This window comes from Halichoeres trimaculatus, unplaced genomic scaffold, assembly GCF_033239565.1.
Source record: "Halichoeres trimaculatus isolate MK-OKI-2021-1 unplaced genomic scaffold, fHalTri1.1 fHalTri1_scaffold_1, whole genome shotgun sequence".
NCBI classification, from domain to species: Eukaryota; Metazoa; Chordata; class Actinopteri; order Labriformes; family Labridae; genus Halichoeres; species Halichoeres trimaculatus.
The window spans coordinates 18,769,479-18,791,236 of NW_027437179.1; the positions used below are offsets into that span (position 1 = coordinate 18,769,479).

General features: G+C 39.2%; 1 protein-coding gene across 2 annotated transcripts in view; it reads right to left on the bottom strand.

The window, feature by feature from the left end:
- slc2a9l2 (solute carrier family 2 member 9, like 2) overlaps window positions 1-21,758 on the bottom strand; it is a 143,227-nt gene that overhangs the window by 43,537 nt on the left and 77,932 nt on the right. The gene's annotated exons all lie outside the window — the stretch shown is intronic.

The window sequence follows — 21,758 nt, forward strand, 5'->3', positions numbered from 1 at the left end:
CAAAATAAATGAATGAATAACTAAAGCAAAAGAGTTACTTCACAAAGTCTTTGATAAATGTATCAGAGCTGGATGAGAAGATTCCTGAAATACTGTTGATCCAAGCAGAGCAATTCCCTGTACAGCACAGATGTCAGCTTCACAGCAGAAAATAATGACTGTGTCCAAAATCAATCACTGTTCAATGGGCAGTGAACTACATAGGATAATCATTATTCTGTACTACTGTTCAAATTGTGAGTGAAAACTATTTGCTTCAACAAACCAAGCAGGGGGCATGTTCAGACGCTTTTGACTGGGTTAGCCAATCATGGTGCAGACACAGGCATTTTTTTTTTTTTTTTTTTTACTTTTTTTTACTTAAAAACCCACAACAGAGTAACACGTTGAGCATTTTGGCTTTTTTCTCTGAGGGCTCAAAATAAAGACTTTTGTCTATTGTGAGAGTTAAAAGTATAGTGCCCAACAAACAACCTGGTGATTTTGACATTAATCCTGCCTGTGATGAGGTAAATAGTCAACCATAGTTATGGATTATGAGTCAGTCAATCAGATTTTAATATATCTGTTCATAGCCTTTCCAATACATGGGGGGGGGGTGTTCATGTTGCTGGTCCCTAAGTTGGTGTGTGTTTTACTAAAATGAAGCAGTTTTAAAAAGAGAAGAAATTTTTCCCTTTTTTTCACTATTGTGGTAACAATGAAAGCAGGTCATTGTCTGTATGCACAAGACATGTATCAGTGCTATGGCATGATATCATGGTTTCATTGAGGGTCCCATATTATGCAAAATTCACTTCATTAAGTCTTTTAGTGAAATTTGTGGGTCTTTGGCTTTCCTCCCATCCCACAAAATGTGATATTTAATGACAAAACCTGTACTTAGTAGTGCTTGTGGGTGTAAAATCATGACCTAAAACGAGCTGTTTGGATTTTGGGATTTGCCGACATCAGCAATTCCCTTTTTGACCAATCAGGAGCAAGTTTGACCTGATTGGTCCACAAGAGTGGATACCCTCGAACCCCCTCCTCGCCCACTCCTCTCGCCACTGCTGGAGAGAAATCTCTGTAAACAGCCACATAGTTCCATGCACAAGCTTCTCATCTCGGAAGAAGACAAGACTAAGTGGCTAGAGTTCATTTATGAGGGAAATGTGCCAGCTACACTCAGTAAAACTGTGCATGTGTGTGCTAGTCACTTCACGGCCGACTGCTTTTCCAACTTTGGACAGTACATCAGAGGGCTAGCAAATAGACTGGTTCTGAATCCAGGCCTATTACCAACCATCAGCCAACAAACCTTGGACCCTGGAAATGTGAGTATTTTAAATGCTGTGTGCTGTGGAGCAGATGTAAGAGCTCTTCCTCAGTTTGCCTCTGTCTCTCTGTTAGCTTCAAGATGCTAACTTTAGCTGCGGTTACCCTGTTGTTTTAGCCTGTAATGTTACGGTACATGAGCTTCGCTGTTTTCTAAACATTGTGCACTTGGAACTTGTGGCGCCGCTCTCAGTGGCGGGGAAGAGCTGGGCGGTATCAGTGGTGGCTCATTTACATATGAAGGTCACGCCCACTAAATCAGAGCGTTCTGAACAGAGGGGCTATGAGAGCCTGGAAACAATGCTGCTGTGCTTGATTTATTGGCTTTTTGGACCAAAACATGTTACTACCATTTCATGAAGACATCAATGATCCAAATTAAACTGCAGAAAAGGAGCAGAATATGGGATCTTTAACTCATTTAATATACTGTGTTTCTTATATTAGTTTTATTGAGACATTTTGTGTTAACTGTTTTAAATACTGTTATAACTGAATAACATTGCTTTTTAATGTCCAATGAGAAACTCAGTATGGTTGGAAAGTGTTTTTGGTCTTTTGTGATGATGATGTGCTCACTGAGCAGTCTGCTACAGAGAACACACTTGATGGGAAGAAGAAAGTAACTGACAGTGTGATTATGGACATAGTGTGTTAAAAACATATCAAAGAAACAGGAAACAATATCCTTTCATTTTTTATATGGCATTAACAGCCAGGGGGATAGCTACCACAGTTGAAGAGTCTGCTGAAAAAACATACATACATAGTGTAACAAAGAACTGCAGGAAGGTGCAGTTATTGGATAAAGTACCAAGGTTTCTGGGTATTGTTATGACATTACACAAGGGCTTAAAAACGTATATGAAGTAGTTAGAGAAGAGACTGATGCGACCTAAATTCAGTCAGTGAGAAGATATTTGGAAATTCAAAACTGTTGTGTCGGATTGAAATTAGGACAAGTAGTCATTCTATGATTGTATGATTGTATAAGTACACTCATACTGAGGATTCATCTTCAAAACTCACAGCTGACATCTCATTAGGATGACAAAAACTAATCCTCTTGAAAAGCAACTCTAGAAGGCAGCGGGGGTGTCTTATTGTGTACACACGTTAGTCTGCAGTACGTCAAGCCCTGAACACACACTGTGGCACTGCAACAGGAGATCACGGTGCAAGCTCCAGACTCCTGTGTGCTGACAGCTGGACAGACAGGGTCAAAGCTCGGACGTTCCTCTCCTGCTGGAAAATCAATGAGTTCGCCCTAATCCGTGGCTGTTCCAGTGAATTGAGAAAGAAAATGCGTTCTGCTCAGTTTCCCTCAAACTTAAATGCTGCATTATCAACATCGTTTAAATGTTTACCCAGAGAGTTTAGTCAGGTCAAGCCTCCACTATTTTTAGGCAATGGCTGCAACTAGCGTCTAATTAAAGTAGACCAGTCATTGATTTTTTTAAAACGATTTATGGACTCATCGGGTAATGGATTGCACTATTACTTAGCGGTCATTCTTAAATGATCTGCTTTAAATGTAATGTTACTCTCTCACACTGTAAACAAGCCATTAACTCTTCTCATGTATTATAAATGATTTAGTTTTCTGTGTAGGATGTTATTAAAGTAAGACAAATTGACTTTGCTGAGCTACGAGATGGGATGAAAAAAAAAGGATGAAGTGTTTGTGAAGTGACTGAAAAACAGAAAATCACTCAGTACATCTTGAACTTAGGATAATTGAGTTGAATGGAATAAGTGATGTTTTTCAGGAGAATGTAAAACACGATTTTCCAGGCAGTTTTATTCTGTGCAGCGCTCAGGGGAATCAAACTTTACTAAATTTGTAGTGCAATGCTTTTGCGTGAGCAGCCACTATGTTTTGTTCACCTGTGGCATTTTAGTCAGTGTTTTATATGTGCCTAATCAATAGCAAAGACTCAAGTTGTGTCAGCACCTGTATATGTCCACTGTGTCACTAATGGTTGCACCCTAGGCCTAAAATATCCTATAAGAAAAAATTAGTCAACAAATCAAATTGTTTTGCTTTTGCTTAATTTTTCAAATAGAGACACTGGCCCTCATTTATCAAATGTGGGTACGCCTGAAAAATGGGTGTACACTCCTCTCCACACACAGATCAGCATTTATCAATCTATACGTGGGTGTCGTGTACGCTCAAATCCCATGCCAGGTCTGAATTCGTGCACGCAAGTTTCATGTCAGTCGGGAGTGCGGTGCAGTGAGGATAATCTGTCTGTGGAGGAGAATTATTAGATCATATGAGCACAAAACATTTCAGAAATAAAAACTGATGTTCTTAGATTAACATTTAGATCCTTGAATTAGATTTGACACAAGAATGTTTCTAATAGGCTATTTCACTCTTCTTCTGCCAATCTATAAAATACTTCGCTATTAAAGAGCAGCGCAAGCTGTCAGCTGATTTCTCCCCAGAAAAAATGTGTTTCCTCTATCGGTTTACTTACAAAAATAAAAATATAAAAAGAGATGCTGTTGAGAGTTTAAATACACTCCCATGTTCATGATAAAGTTTCCGCAGAGGACATTCAGAGGACGCTGAATCAAACTTTTAGCACAGATATTTTTTAAGGACGCTGTATTGATTACAGGATTTATTGTAAAGATGATTATTTCACTCCCATGATCATCATATAAACGTGAACTGTGTGCAAAAAAAGTGACTATTTCATAACAGAGGACGTTCATTAACATGAGATCACAACCTATGTGCTTGTCTCGTAGTACGAATAATCATAAAACTCCGGTCTACCAGTGCGTAATTGCACATGATCGACACACTTCAGCTCCACTCCCTCCTCAGTCTGTGACAGGTTCAGGCTGGAGTCTGCAGCTTCTTTCAGAGCTCAAACACGTTTTTAAAAGCCAACTTTCCACGTTTCTGGACCTGAACGGAACCAATTAATAATATTGTGGCTTCTAATAGTCAGACATCACGGATGAATTAATCAAGGTTTAAATGAAGGCTGTGTAAATCAAATGTTTAAAACTCTGCTGTATTTTACTTTGTCACATCCACGCTGCTGAATCACTGCGGTGATTTCCTTGCAGGTGAGGTTTTTCTGATTCGCTCTACTTTTCCGCCACTTCTCCGGCTGCCAAACGGCGTCATTTCCTCTCTACCATTGTTGCTATGGCGTTGTCGATTACCAGCATGGAGAAGTTCCCCTTTTTCCCATAATGTGTCCCTCCATGTCGTAAATTCCGTGGGTTCAGCCAGCTGAACCTTGAATATTTATGGCTGTGTAAATTATGATTGTTTTCAGCCGCCACATTTATCAACAGCTGATCAGGCGTATGCCGTGATTGGTCCTGGTACGCACGTTTCATAAATCACAGGTGAACGTTGCTGTAAACTGATTCTTACTCCCAGATCTGCGCCAATTCCCACGCAAGATTGATAAATGAGGGCCACTGTGAGGTAGTATGTGAGGAAAAAGCAGCGAGTGTGAAATAAAGACAAGCTTAAAAGTATCCATACCCTGATCAAAAAAAGTCCTTCAATGCTTATCTTTGTGGTAAAGTGATGCCATACCCTCTAACAACACAAGGTTCATGGTGTGCCTCAAGCATTGTTTGTCACCTGTAGTGACACTTTTTAAGATGTTCAGTGTGTAAGTTACGGTTCCTGTCTGTGAGGTCATGTGAAATGTTCAGGCTCTCCATCTTTCCCACTAACCAAGGAACAAGATTCTCTACAGTCGGTAAATTAAGAGTGAGTGAAGGAAGGAATTTCAAGGACTCTACAGTAAAGAGATTATTCCTCTTTCACACACTCTGCCGTCACTCCCTCCTTTCTTTCCTTCCCCTTCTAATTAAATTTTGTTGTAATACTGGCAGACGCACGTCATTATGTTTCACCTTGGCTGAAGTTAGCTCCGCAGAGACTCTGCTCTCAGCACTGCTCTATGTTTTGCTTGTGGATCCTAAAAAGCAGCAGATGCTGCTCTCGTCAGGGTGTGCTCACATCTCACCCTGCTAACTCTCGCACAACAGGAGGAGCCTGCTTGATGTGGGTTTGTTTCCACACTCCCAGGTGAGAGGTGATTCATCTTGGTTGATGGTTCTCTGTCATCCTCAATGGCCTGTCTTTCAGTACTTTGTTACTTCCCCTCTGTCTTTCCTCACAATGTACTCTCTCCATCTCCCAGGAGGATCAAGTGTATACACAATCAGGGCAGGATGACAGATGAAAGGATCAGAGACCACCGAGTCTGTTCAGCCACATTGAGAACAAAGACACTCTAAAAGAAAAAAGTCAATTCACAGCTAAATTAGAAAAATGTTAAAAGACAAAAGAAATTAAAGGTTTGAATGTTCTACATTTAACCAATAAAACTTAATATTGAGTGAAAATGTCCTAATTCTCTATGTCCAATCCTATCAGTATCTCAGATGGTATAATTATTGTTTTCATTATAATGCAGACCCAGCTGCAATTTGGGGAACACACAAAACCAGTAGGAACAGCAGCAGTAGATTCCTCTTAATAAATTGTCTCATTATGTAAAGAAACTGGCCTTTGTTTTGGGGAGAATGAAATAAATGTATACATCATCAGGGGGAAATCAGCTGTGTAATCTCAAGAAAACAAATGAATAAAACCTGACGACTCAATATAACAGCATCAAAGAAATAATTACCAGCACAGCCTCTCTCAGGAGCTTCTACTTGCTGTGCACGGGTTATCAAAACTGTAGTAAAAAAATAGCCTTATCATGTAATTTCAATCTCTACTCAGGCATTTACTTTTGGAGTGGTGCAGATCAAGTTTTACTTTGAACAGTTTTGATTATAACAATAAAAGTCTGTCTCCCATCAACAAAACGGATTAATTTCTAAAGCACTAGGCTTGATTTCATGTGTTGCTCATCAAGGCTCACATAGAATGCATTTTTAAAAGTCAATGCCAATAATGACAATATATAGCCAATGACAATAATTACAAAAACAAACAAAACTAATGGAAGATCCTTGATATTGTGCCTGGATGTGCCCCACTTCATGTCACTGACCTGTGAGCTGTAGACTGTGCTGCAGCTTACTTTGTAAAAGAAAGAGGAAGAGTTTACATCTACATGGAGAGGGCTGCTTTAAGGAAAGAAATCTGGCTGGAATTCAGACACTTGACCTTAGGTAAAAAAAAAAAAACAAAGTATTGTTTGCTTTCTTAGCCTTGTTAGATTATTTGAAAATGAGATGACTTGGGTTGCCACCTTTGATGCAGAAAAACAAGAGACACCCTCAGCAGCAGGGGGGAGGGTATCAGTTGTGGTAATGTTTTAGTATTATATATATATATATATATATATATATATATATATATATATATATATATATATATATATATATATATATATATATACTTGTCAAAATTAATATTTTTTGTAGGATTCCTGTATCTGGAGATGCTTCAGGTATGAAGCATCCTTTCACTCACACTGACGTCTGTTTCTGCATCCTTTGCTTTTCAATGGGACATGGTGTACCAGATGCAGCCAAAGCCACTGACTGTTTACTTCTGATTTTTTGTGACTTTCTCTCACCCAATTAATAAATAGATCAACCAACCAACTGCCGTTTCAAGTGGGTGGACGCGAACACATGCAAACTGGAAATACGGGACAAATTGCGTCCTTTATTGATTTAATAGGGGACGCAATGTTTGAGTGCGAAATACAGGACGATTCCGTATTTTACAGGACGGGTGGCAACCCCAGTGATGACTGTGATGGCATTACGCTTACTATAACCAATCCACCAATCATTCTGCTCCACCACCTTTGGAGAGCTCTGTCACCGTACAAGCTTCTGGGTTTCTGTCATTTTAACCTGGGTTTAAGAGATTGACATTTATTACCTCGGTCAACAGTCTAAAAAGGTGCGGTTGGATCAGTCAGTCAAGAATGTGAAATGCATGAAAAGAGATTTAAGAGAAAATTCAGTTTAATTTAAAAAAAAACTTCATTGAATGTTCTTCTTAACAGTCCACCTGCTGTTACTCTATGAGTTTATTTTTCTGTATTAACAAAATGATCTGACAGCCATTTGATAACAGATGGTTGAGTTAGAAGGTAGCGGCATTCCCAGTACTATTTTTTTTCTTATAACACCTCCTACATGGTAATGTGCAAGGCTGCTGTGAGTATTAATAAAACTTAACAACAATGACTGACTAATTAATGCGAAATGATCATTTGAATTAAAGAGGAAAAGAAGTTGAATTTCTCTTTCTTAAACTTGAGGCAGCTTGCGCTTGGATGGAAGTTGGTATTAAATGGGCAAATGGCGTGCAACTTTTGGTTAGGGTTATCTTTAAAAATATTTTGCCTGTTGGGATACTCCTACCCCCTACCTTTCCTGTTCCCTTGGCATCTAAATGACTCTCATCCAGCCAAAAAGAGAGACAGTTTTAAATATTAAAGGAAAAGTTTACTTGAGCCAGACAGCAAAAGTATGCTGTGCAATTTCCTCCATTCAAGCTCAAAAGAAATTATTTAACTCATTAAATAATTCACTGCAGTTTGTAGGAGGTCAGACTGAGTGTGAGTCTTCTTTAGTTAACAAAAAGACCTGGCTAAACTTATTTCTGTTCTTAACTTATTTCTTATTAGTGTCAAACTGACATTTACACTTACTCCTCACAAAGTTCTTCAATGACACTTCTATCGGCACCTCTCTTTGAAGGATTACCTTACTCAGACTGAGGAAAAGTTGTTGGCAACGTTTTGTTTTCTCCTGCAATCTCACATTGATCCCCCTTCCTTCCTGTTTTCTCTCACAAGAAAACACTTTTTCTCAGATCACAGCTGCTTTGTTATTTCATGGCTCACTAAAAGAAACACATCAAAGTTAAGAGACAAGGTGAAAAAATGGGTGGAAAGACTGCTTTGTACCACACCAAGGGTGCCAAAAAGGTAAATATATTCTGCTTGTTTATTTCTCAGCGGAACAAAAAAAAAAGCAGGAAAGGAAGTGCACAGGTTTCCCCCAGTTACACAGAGCATGAATCAAAATAACAACACTCAGTCAGGCATTCACTTTAAGTAGTTACATCCTAGGATAAACTGCAACTGTACTTATTTGTTGTGAATCCATTCTCTTCTCTGTTGCTAATAATGTCAGACTTTTTCCCTCAGGCTGTGAGTGTATGATGGCTGTCGAACAGCTTTATTTTTATCCCAGAGGTATATTTCACAGGATCAAAGCTGTCAAACTCCTGGCATGAGACGTGCACCTCACAAGCCCATTATCATGAGGATAGGAGGCTTGCCTAGTTAGTCAGCTGTGAGGTTGTTGGCATAGACTTGCAGTAAACTTGCGTGAAATATAAAGTTTGGTAACTTGCAAAGCTCTTAATTTAAGGACGCGGTCACACTGGCCAATCGTGCCGTGCCTAAGCGCGCTTCAGCCCTAAAGCACGTATGGAATGGCCAGTGTGACCGCAACTGTGCCGTGCTGAAACACAATTCGCTTCCGTGCTTCGGCACGCTTCGAAGAGGTGGGTTTCGGCACGGTTTACTTCATGCATGAGCACAAGCACGCAGACAGCGCATGCAATCCATTACCTATGATCGCCACTAGCGCATCGCTCCACAATCATTTTAAACAAAGCGGGCTGTGTCGGGCCAAAACGACTCACCATAAGTCCAAAAGTCTCTAAAGTTGTAGCAGTGCTCTCTATGTCTCATTGTGCTGACCCTGATGAGATAGTGCTTCATGTAAACAGATGCTTCACGATGACGTAGGCGGGCTGGCACGTGTGTACTACCCGCTAAAGTCTGGTTCATGTAGGGGTAGTGTGACCGCTGGCCGTACTCTCCAGCTGGGGAACAGCGCCGCGGGGGGGCAATCGTGCTTAGAAACGGCACGGTTTGGATGGCCAGTGTGACCGCACTCTTAATCATCACTAAAAACACCTAAAAAGACAATCAACCGTTTAACTTGTGAAAATGCTGTGTCAATAGGGAAACAGAGTTAAATCAAGGGCCCACTAAATAAAACTTTATTTTAAAAACTTGAAAAGCAAAACGGGCATGGGACTGATTAAAAATCTAAAACAAGCCTGCAGACACTGCAGGCAGTCTTTAAGTGTTAATACTGATGGGTGACATGAGCACTCAGACTTGTGTCCATCTGGGGCAACAAAGTCAATTTCATGGAACAAACATGATAACAGAACTTAAGTGAAGCTTGTGTTTCAACCATTTACCACTCCAGCATTAGCAGGTCCCGTCTGGACCATCATACCCCACCCTTTATCCAGTTGTTTTGCAGCTGTGATGAGGTCACCCTTGTCATTTTGATCATCAGAGCTCTGGCTCTTCATGGCCTTAGAAGGAGAGAGCTGAGAGTGGTGTAGCATTCTTGTAGAGACTGTGGCTCGATTCAAACGTCATGTCCTCTTTTGAACTTTCCATAAACTCTTTATGAGTGCTTCGTGTGCATGAGTGTGATTATATTATTCACAGCTGGTGCCTATCCAGGCTCAAGGAGGAGGTAAAACACAATACAATATTAAAATGATATAACGAACATAAAAAATGACTTACTGTGCAGGAGTCTGGGGAAACACTTTATATAAGAATATTAACTCTATTTTTTTTTTTTCAGTAAAATAGAAAAGACCATACAAAATGTTTTATTGTGAGCCAACTTTTCTTTGAGTTTGAGACTTTAATATCCAAAGAATTTGTCAATTAAAATACACATTATGTATGAAGCCAAAGAAGGACAACTATGACAAAGCGGCCAGAGGTAGTTTTTAAATGGAAATAGGATGATTTAGTCAAAGGGAAACATTTATGTTTGGAAAACATAATAAGGAAGTTAAAACTTATTGTTTGTGAGTTATCTGTGGATTACTTATCCTATTCTTTATTTTTTTTATTCTTAAAACATTACACAAGAATATTAAATCATGTAAAACAGTATTAACCAATTAAGATTTAAGAAATTTTGATCAAATTGAATGAGTTTTCCTCAGCCTACTTTCACTATGAATTATTATCAAACTGAGTCTACTTAAGTGCTTCTCTTTTTAGCAGATTACAATGCCACATTTCTTCTACTAGCCTTCCGATTATCGCAAAAGGATTGAAGATGCTGAGGTGACCGTGGTCAAGGTGTCTAAAATCCTGTTTGTGAGATTTCTCCTAATAGTTTTGTTGTCAGTCAAAGGAAACATAAAACTGCAAGGACTTCAAAGTTTCTGCATTCTGTCACTGTTTTCTCATTAAATTACTACATCCACTGCAGTCACCCTTTACTCTTGGATCACATGACTGTTTTTAAAGTGGGTACACTGAGATTTAATCCAAACTGAGGATCAATAATTATCCACTGGAACTTCACCTGAGTCACTGCTGGGTACGCTTACATCATAAATCTCGGGCCAGGTCTGGGTCCATATACTCAAGTGTTATGTCACATGGGAGTGTGGTACCGCAAATTGGTCTGTGTCTGAGAAATATTAGATCCTGTGCAGTGAGTTTTTAAACAGATAAGCAGTCATGAGATTATTAGGCTTAAGAAAATGCAGGACTACCATGGGTTAGGTCATTTGAAACTTAAATATTTCAGGGCGTGTTAGTGAAAATACAATTGTTTCAGGCCACATTTATCAATACCTTTTATCTTTCTTTGTGTTGAACTGTGATGACTATGGCTTACAGTGAAAGTCTTTCACAAAACTAGGATTTCAAGAAAAAGTTTGGTATTGTTAGACTCCAATCAGCTACTTGGCTGGAAACACAAGTCAAAGGTTCATGACCTGTAAATGGTCCCTTTGTCTGGTTCAGTAGGATACACAATCAATGGGAACCACTGACACCCTTCATAATGAGGGTAAGCCACAAAAGGTTGTTGCTAGGAAAGGGTCGATATCACCATCAGGTGCCTTTGAGACTTTCTAATTACCCCCCTAAAAGTTGAGATTTTACATCAAACTTCATACTCATTGTATTAAGTAGATGTTATGATGTAAAAGATGAGTATTGGTCAAGCTCCCACACCTTTTATAAATTACCTGCAAGTAGAAAATCTGTATGCATATAGGAAAATATGTCCACCGTGTCATGGACAATTTCAAAGTAGAGTAATTACATTGGCTTGCTGACATAGTGGACAAAGGGCACTTTTGCTAAAGAGAGCATTTGATGAGCACAGGGTGGACCTTAACTTAGCAACAAAACTAAGTTAGCAAGCTGACTGTGTACTGTTTAACATATATATTTTGAATTTCTTAAAGGTTTTTATATCATTTGATATTGGGTGGACATGTTAAGCAAGACAAAATCCAACTATACATATGAAAATGACAAAACAAGCTTCGGTACTTTCATTGCAACAAGCCACTGTTTTAGCTTTCATTGAATAAAGACACATTGCTGGTAATAATGTCACTGAAAACAGGGGCGATTACCCCATAATGAAAAAATGGACAGCAATTTCAATGATTATTAAAATAGAGTATTTACGATCAAAATGACTTGCTTTATCAAGATGATTTATTATCATTTAACTCTTCATTATACACACTGTAGTAAGCAGGACAGTGTATACAAAATGAAGGAAAAACATTTAAGAAAATGGTTTATGTGTGTCTTATTAAAAGATGAGAATTTTATTATTCTGCAACAATTCATTGATAACAGTGATTCTGATGAGAACACCAAAAGCACTTTACAGTAATATTGTGTGACTCTTCATTGACACAGTACTCTCTGAACATTGGCTCTTTAGAGAGTACTGTATCCAAGTTTACTACTAGAAAGTTGAGTGGGAGAAAAAAGTGGTCAAAGCAGTGGAGATAACTACAACTTTGAGAAGATTGTCAAGCAACGCCTACAAAACTCTATAAAAGAATTCAGAGCTTCAAAAGAAGTGAAATGAGGCAGATACATGGCTAAAACTGTCACACTCCTCACGTCAAACAACTCCTAGACCAGAGTGGACTGTTTTAGACCACTCTAAGTGCTTTTACATTGTTCTACCAGGAAGAGTTGGTCTCCGCTGTCACAGATGGAAAAAAAAATGACAACCTGTCAGGTTTAGATTACATTTTCCATAATTGAATGGATAGAAGAAAAACCTCCAAGAACTATAGGGAGACTTTCTTTTGAGTAAATATTTATTACCTTCTCACTGTGAGTGTCAGTGTTGGTTAAAAAAAAAAACAGTCTGCGCTCACATATACACCTGTCATCAAAATGCCATCTGCCATCACATTCACTGTGCTGGATTCAGAGGCTAGGACTGATATAATGCAGTTGTGTCTTGTTAGTTCTCATATATAGGCACCAGTGTGTTATGGCGTGTGAAACAGCTTGGGGACTGTTGTTTCCTCTGGTTTGACAAGGTGGCACAATCTGTCACGAGTCCAAAAAGAGACTCAGCAATCTCCAGTTAATGAGGCAGCAGTGTAAGACCTTGGAGAGTATGAGAAATAAAAACCAGATAAACCTGAGGTCATGGTGGTAGATAAAGTGGCATATTTTTAGATGAAACTGTTATAAAGCTTTGGTAGCAATCTCCTGTGCTTTTCTGGGAGCAAAAAAAAACTGAAGATGCAGCAACAGAGCGCCTCTTCAACCATAATCAAAGTCCTGCAATGGCCTTAAAACTTCTCTGTAAGATCTTCATATAATTTGTTCAGCTGTCTCTACGGTGAAAGCTGAACAAATGTTTATCTTACGGAAACCTTACAGTGACTCCCCGATGCAGCTTCCAGCAATGAATAGACCCAATTAACCTTAGAAAGATATAGATCCACTCCATAGCTACCCCTCACCAGTTCAGATGTGTGGCAGGAGAATAAATTTACTGTAGCAGATTCACTTGTCAATCATTGGACTCAGACCATCTGAAAATCCGTCTCCCTTTCAAATATTTATATGTACAATGAAATAAAGAAACCTGTCACCAGAAGATGTCAATTACAATCTACGGTTGTGCCTCATGTAAATAAAATGTGATGCAATACTTTGCATAATGTACTGCCATCACTAAACAGGCACAAGAAAAGACCTCAGGAGTGAGAGAAGATTTGCTAATATTTGAAATAAAAATATTAGTTTTTCTCAGTCGCTGTGGTGCATTTCTCTAATCATCCTCGCCATTTGCAAAACAATAAGTGCATTTTTCAAAACAGTTCATACAAATAGCAAAACACCATGGATTGCCTGTAAAAGCCAGTCTATTTCAAAAATTCTTAGATCATCTCTCAAAACTAAATATCTGATGTAAACTATGCCTAAAGTTTTGATGACAGTTATTGTAAATTGTAAGTTACATCTTAGTGTATGAGGGAAACTGATTGCAAGAGACTGGGCAAAATTCACATTTTTGCTTTCACTGTTTTTGGTGTATTTTTTTTTTCTTTTTTTTTTTTTTTGTGGCCTCGTTGCAAGCAGAAATGAGAAATAGGCGCTGCAAAGCAGCAAACAAAAGGAGAAATGTGAACATAGGAAACTCTCTTTGGAGAAAACTGTACAGTGCAGTGCAGTCTTCCTACATCTCCTTATGTTGCTTTTATGCTGGGCCTCAAATTCTCATCCACATCACAACAAAGATCTTATCTGTCCAAAGTCTGAATGACTGAGGACACAGTGGTTCTCCCAGCTTTTGGCTGCGTCCCTCAACCAACCTGGGTCCAACTGACCAGCAGGGACACACCTATGATAACAATGTTATCCCACTGCTTCAAACTGACACTCATCACATCACATGCAATAGAAACACAGTGTAAGTACTAAGATGTCCAAACATAACTATACATTAAAAGCCTTTCCTTTGCAAGAAGATGGGGTTCAGTTTCAAAAGAAATTTTTACATGTTGACTGCAAGTGTTGTGGATTTAACCACGGACCAGTGAGAGTCCAAACTTTGTACCACTGAGAAAAAAAACACCCCTTTTAAAAAAATAAATAAAAATTGGGCAAACATGAAAACACACGACATGTTGAGATCTTTAGGCAGCCCAGAGAAAAGTAACGATCCAGCAGTGAAGTAAATAAAATCAACTGCTTCCTTTTGATGTTAGGTAAACTGTTTTAATCAATTCTGATTGATCCTATCACTGTGTCTAGAGATTTGAAAAATCCATTATTTTCTGCTACTTTGACATGTTACTGTGTCCTAATTCAGGGTCTATAACCTCTGAAGGGTGCATTTAAAGAAGAATTGCATCGTAACAGGGCATCAAAGGCTGTCTGGTTCCAGAGGCTCCTGTAAATCCATCCTGTTTTTTAAGGTTACACTTTTCATGGGTCAATCACATCCCAGGGTTCATGGACTTATTCAAATGAGAATTTATTCTGCATACCTATCTCAATCATAAAGTTAGCAATTGCCGCTGGTTTTGGTACATAAGAAAAACAGATAGGCTAAGACAGGAGGGTAGAAGTGGTCATGTTACTTCTCTCTGTGAGAAAACCATTTTTTTATTTGGTTGCCTCTGTGATCTTCCCAGTCAGCTGTTTGCAACTCACCCTGCTCACTTTTCATCCACTGTCAAATATACATGGTTCCATGTATACGTCGGGAAACAAAATTTCTGGTTTTCAAATTTTAGACAGCTGAAAGACAGCGGTTCAGTCTGAATGGCTGGCATGGGTCTCACCTCTGGAAAAGACTGCCTGCTACAAGCAACACTTATCAGGTTGCCCTGTTATGTGTGGGCGGAGATGTGTTCAAAAAAGAATGAGGGGGGGACATTCATTATTAAAAAAACATCCAGCTAGATGTGTATAAGGTCTTAATCAAACTCCACCTGCTTTCTTTCAGCTTTTGTTTTGTCCTTAACTTCAGAGCGAGTCAAGGTCGGTTGTCCCAAACTCATCTAAAAGCTGTTAAAAAACTCATTAAAGGGCCATTTACTTTCATTTTGCTGCAGTGATAAAAGGGGTGTTTGAACTGGAACAACACTGCCTCAACATCATACTGAAGGCAAATGTCAGCTGATGCATTATTGTGACTTTCTTTTTGTTTTTGCTTTATTGTATCTGGTGAAAAGTTTCATTTCACTGAGGGATAATGTCGTACAAACAAAAGCTATTAATGCCCACATTATTGGTTCAATCTCTCTGGATTTCTTGGCAATAAAAATGTAAAACAGAGGCTTTATCCTTTCTGTCTGTAATAGCTGATCCTGTTATGCACTGATTTTATCCAACCACAGTGATTTATTGCAGTGTTCACTCACACTATCATCGTTCCTCAACTCTTGATTCAAAAAGCAACAAAGTATCAAGTATGTCTGTGACAGCTTGAAAAAGCAGATGAAATCTTGATTAATGCATAGAGCTGACATTTCATTGCAGTTTTAAAGGCATTCAGTTTTGATTCATAGTCTGGGGTTTCAAACAGTGATGAACCCTATTTGAATACTCTGCCGACTCCCTCAATGTTTGCAATCATCTGTTATTAGATGATGTGTGTATCAGACTACGTTCAGGCTCCAGCAGAGCCTTTTTCTCTTATCCATCTTCTGTTAGGTGTAGTTTTGGGATAAATTAAAAGACTACACAAACTGGAAACAACAACTAAGTTCCCAAAAAGATGGAAACAAGGCATCTATGTTTGACACCAAAAATGAAATTAATATGTCTTCAAATGATTATAACACAGAAAAAATACTCACACAGTCTGAATTTTGTGGCACTTTACCTGAAAATGCTGCTTTCCACAAAGGTAAAACTTTATTTAAAAAAAAATATCAAAATATTCTATACTTCAAGAGATGTATCTAAGATTATTAATGCTGGTTAGAATTGATGTCGATAAGATTCCTAAAATGATTACTGCAGAGGTTTGTCACTTTTTTACATCCAACAATAATGGGAAATTATAACTTAAACTTCTAGCTAAACCTACACAAAGCCTTCATGGAAATGTCAGACAACACCTGTCTGCAGCAATATGTGCATATAGAGAGAAAAATAGATTAACTGGGCACAAGCTGCTCCAAGAGCAGCATCAGTCATGCTGGACTAATAGAAATATTTTATGCTCATGGAAAAATACAGACAACAAATCATATTAATGTGTATGTAATTATACAAAGAAAGTCAAAATGTTTGATTTTATAGAAAAAATGTTTTCAACAGCTGTCCATGCTTTGCACACTCTGATCTCACTCTCAAGAGTGGAGCGGTTTACTGAATGAACTAAGCCACTGGAAAATAAATAAATAAATACATCAAAAAAAGAACTCATGGAGTTCTTGCCCGAGGGGCAGCTAGAAGGGACGATTGTAGAAATGTGTAGTGATTTAACCAGAGAGACAGTCACTTTCATGAAACACCTCTCCTCTATCCAGACACATCCTTTAACTTGATCTACAGAACAGATGATGAATAAAACTATAGAGCATAAGCACAGAATCTCAGTATTTCAGTCTGACGGCCAAGCATGGTTGGCATCATTTTGTTGAAGTGAGTTTTGGCTGTTTGATGGAAAACTCTCTCAGGTAAGAGTAAAAGAAGCAGAGCCCAATCCTGGCACTTATCAGAAGTTTCTTAGTCACTGTTTATCTAAAATTGAAGTCTACGAATAGATCTCATTAATGTCTGGCCACCGATCCGCTCCTAGTTCTTTGTTTTACATTAAACACAGTCATGCTTCAGAGATTGCTAAACTCAGCCACGTGGTGGAGTACAGACACTTAAGAGAATATGAATTTCCTCACCCCAAAAAGACATTCTCAATATCCATGTTTCTAGTTAAAAAATGTACTTTGCTGAAATGCAATTGCAGCATTTCTATACCAAACAGGCACAGTTTCTTCTTTCACTCAGAATGGGTAAAAAGTGAGATCACTCAACAACATCTCAGCCTCTTCTTCTGATCTGACTGCTGCACAGAGCAACTGCCAGCAGTTAATTACATAGTGGCCTTCAAGATTTCAAGCGAGTACTCTCTCATTCTGTCCTATAATCATTAGTGGCGAGTCACAAACACAGAGACCTCTGGTCTGCCTGCCAAATTCAGTTAAGAAAGGGACAGATTCAATGTCTTTTTTCTTTTCTGGTGGGGCCAGATTGGCTATCTGCCTTCGTCATATTTCTTTCTGTAGTCAGGGAAGCTGATAAAGAACCAATGTTTTGTTTAAACACTCAGTGTACCTCAGCATGAAGCCTCAGAGAATACGGGAAAGGAAGTTAAGTGAAGCAGATATCAAAAGCAACATGATGTATTACATACTGAGATTAAAAAATAATAAAAATCACATTCAGAACATGGAGGGTGGAGTTATGGTGAGGGTGCAGGTATGATTATAATTACTTGCCCTTTTGACATCTCACCGGAAATGTTAGCAGCACCAGGCTGTTGGTGGTGAACAGAATCAGGCTGAGGAAATCATCAGGCTGACAGGACTTTTACAACAGGGTGTCATACCAAAGTGTAGCCACAAGGTAACACTTCTTAAGACAAAAAATGAACAGCTGTGTAGTCAGGGGGCTGATTACGAGGGCAGTCAGGTGTTACTGAGAGGAGGAAAGTCAATGAGGTGCCCAGTGGGCAGGCGTGCCATTGACACATCTGGACACATGCAGGACAGGGACAGACACACAAATACACCCAAAAATTGAGACTGATATACACACACATACAAAAGACCTACACATAACCAATTAAACCCTAAAAGGTTTCAGTACTTGTAGCTGTCTGCTTTATGCTTCAATCTATGAATATTAAGCCTGTCTGTTTTTCTTATACATTAATAGTTCAGTTAAAGTACGGTGACCACGTTCTGAAAACCCAAAAAGAGGAAAAACAGGGTAAACAGAACCAGACAACCAAGCTGATTTCTGGCCCAGACCCCCTTTAGAGAAAATCCTGTATTGTGAATGGTTCTGAATTGTCTGGTATGTATGTGAGGTATGTCCCCTGATCTGTTGTGGATCATATCACAGGCACACCATTTCCAAATACATTTTTTCAGCATGTTCAATATTTATGACCCAATTTTCTATTCTGAGGGGGGAACCCTGGGGAGCTGGGCAGAGGACAGCTACCAGTACCTCCTACCTGTCATCTGACACGTTTGTTTTCTCTTATTGCATGTTTGACAATGACATATGTGTTTGCTTTCCTGTGCCGGTAGTCGTGCCTGGTTATTTGGGAGTGATATCTGTTTTGGTCTAGCAGGGTATATGCTGGAATCCTGAGGTTAAATTCAAGACCTTTTGAAGGCTTTTTAAAAACCCTTTCAAAACCTTTTTAAGACCTCATTGTGACTAGCTGTTTGAATGGGAATATCGATAAACCTGCCTTTAGATTCATGTATTCTTTCAAGCTATATTCCTTCTCAGCTTACCTCATTTCTGTTAAAATGCAATTAACAACTGTTAAAGATGGGTTGCTAATAACACCTCATCCTCCCAAAAACAAACGAGGACGTCAAGCTGCCTCTTTTTTGTGGACTGGTTGATAGACTCGTCGAACATCAACACAAATGGGCCAGCTTTGTTGATGCAGGCAAGAAGCTGCTGCTCAAAGAACGGTGCTAACCCGGATCTCAAGACGTATCCAGTCTTGTCCTTGCCACATGAGAACGTCTCAACAATGTCCAAGTCTGGAAACATTGACTTTAAATTATCAGAAATGCCTTCATTTGAGTTCAAAGAGTGGCGGTTTAGAGTGGTATTTAGACACCAGATCACCTCAGCACGCAGGGTTGGTGCGCCACTCATAGTAGGGCTGCACGATTATCTCAATCGCAATGTCAGCACATGCAATTACGTAATCGCAAAAGAGGTTATCGCAATCGCAATCGCAATGTCAGCACATGCAATTCAGATTTTTCTCCATGATAACAAAGCAAGTCTGTAGACTCATCATTACACAACTTTTTTATTAAATCGCAAGCACAATCACAATCGCAATATTGTCCACCTAATCGCAAATCGCACCTTTTCCCCAAATCGTGCAGCACCAACTCATAGCCACCCTTATGTCGGCAGACGTTGAGGCAGAGGTCGCCGTCGTAGCTGTGTTAGCCTGCTCACCTGTCATGTTACCAGGTGGTCTTGTTGCTGGTGGGCCACAGAAAGATTCTATCGAGAGCTGCTGCTGTCCGTGGCAAATGACAGTCTTGTGGCTAGTACTTGGTGTATGCGATTTAACTGCATTTATACCCACTGATGCAACGCTTATCGTTGTCTTGCAAAGTTTGCAATAGGCTTCCCGGTTGTTAATTGCAACCGGCTATAGCCAGTTTCGAAATGTGGGCATGTTAAGCCAAGAGTTGGAGAATGTGCCCTTTCCCATTTTGTTGTTTCTTGTTTCCTTATCCTCTGGGCGCCAGATCATTCGCTGCGTCATGATCTCACACCCGCAGGCGCACGGCCCCAAACATGTTCGAGCTCCACCGGCGCATCTTTTTCTTTTCTTCCACATCACATCACATCGTTCTTTGTAATTTACTTTGCTGGAGTCAAAGCTCCAATACCAGTGAAATTAATAATTCATAAAAAACTGATTAAGACTTTTTAATACTTTTTAAGGGTCTTAATTTTCCCACAATTAGTTTATCAACTTTTAATACTTTTTTAGACCCCGTGGACACTATCTAGACTCACTTTGGGAAAAAAACTATAAGAACAGACTCTATTTCTCATCGTGTGTGTTTGTGTGTGTGTGTGTGTGTGTGTGTGTGTGTGTGTGTGTGTGTGTGTGTGTGTGTGTGTGTGTGTGTGTGTGTGTGTGTGTGTATCTCACACTTTCACATCTGTTTAACTTAAAAAAAAGTGTGGGTCAGCCAAATAAGGTTTGATGGTTATATCAGTAATACCAACAGTTTATACTTGACATTTAAAAGCTTCAACTTCTGCTCCTCCCTCTGCTCCATGAAGGTACAGAGGAATATAAACAGCTCCTATTAATAGTTTATGAGAATTGTTTAGCATTAGATACTGAAGTGGCTGTTCTCAAACATTGTTTGACGTCACAGGCCGTTTGAAGAGCTCCTTGTCACAACGTGAGTCATCCCACACAGTATTAACTGTGTTTTCTCTTTGATTATTTGTCATCAAACACACTGATCCTTTGGAGTTTTCCAGGTGATAATGATGTGTAGTTGGGAACTCTGGTATGTATGAAACAAAACTGACTATATGAGGCAAACATACAAACATGCTACTGCTTTGATGTTTATTTGATGTATACCCGCTTCTGTTCATCCATCCATTATCTATATAGGTGCACGATCCATCATACTATCTTCTCTCTAAACCTATACTGTAGTTCTTAAATTTGAAATAAGAACTACTTCTCCTCGAGAAGTGTGGTGTGGCTCCTCATTTATCCACTCACATGCTCGCAGCACTAGTGGGGTCATCCCTCTTGTGAGTTTTTTCTTTTCACCCTACCGTCATTTATGATCACTAAGCACTGAGGTGCACCATTTGATTCAGCAGCTCATAAATCATTGCTGCTCTGTGAAAACAAACATGAGACGATCCCTCTACCCTCAATCATGGGTAGAGATTTGGCCATAAACAAAAAATTAAAAGATTAAAATAAAAAAATAAAGATAAAAAAACATTTTGTTAAATTTTTTCTTATATTATCTGGGAAAAAGGCAATAGAATCTCAAAGTCAACCTCCCACCAAGACTAACAGAGCACACACACACACACACGCACACACACACACAGCACACTACTGTTCAGCTTTTCCCAACATGGCTTACGTGCCTTAGACTTAAGCTGAAGAGCTGGTTGATTTACTATGGTTATATATCAGCTGCTTTGCTGATTGACAGGCAATCTGGTAAAAAAAAAAAAAGGGTTTATTTCTTTCTTTCTTTCTTTTTAGTTTTAGCTCTTCTTCTGGCTCACAAAACATTGACAAGAATGGCTCCTGCCTACCTGGGGTCCCTCATCCAGGTTTACACTCCCTCTCGCCCATTACGCTCTGCTTGTGAAAGACGCCTGGTGCTCCCAGCCTGGCTCCAAATCACTAGCCAGACTCTTCTCCTCTGTTGTCCCCAAATGGTGGAATGAGTTACCTATCTCTATGCGATCCGCAGAGTCCCTTTCTACTTAAAGAGATGTCTGAAGACACATCTATTTAGGAGACATTTGTGCACTTAATCTGGCCCTTCTCCTCTTTGTCCTCAGGGGTAGAATGAGTCAGAAGGTCTAAGACTCAGCTCTTGTGATTTTTTAGCACTATTACTGAATTTTGTTGAAGATTGAGGTATACTGTTGCAGCAATTAATTGTGGTTTGTTGGCTTGTTGATTATTGTACCCCTCCCCCTGAAAAAAATGCACTTAATGGCAGCACCTGCAGCTGAATAACTTGTAGCATTGTTGTTGCACTAACTAGGTTTTCCTTCCGTCTAAATTTTAGCTTGTGTTGTACGTCGCTTTGGACAAAAGCGTCTGCTGAATGA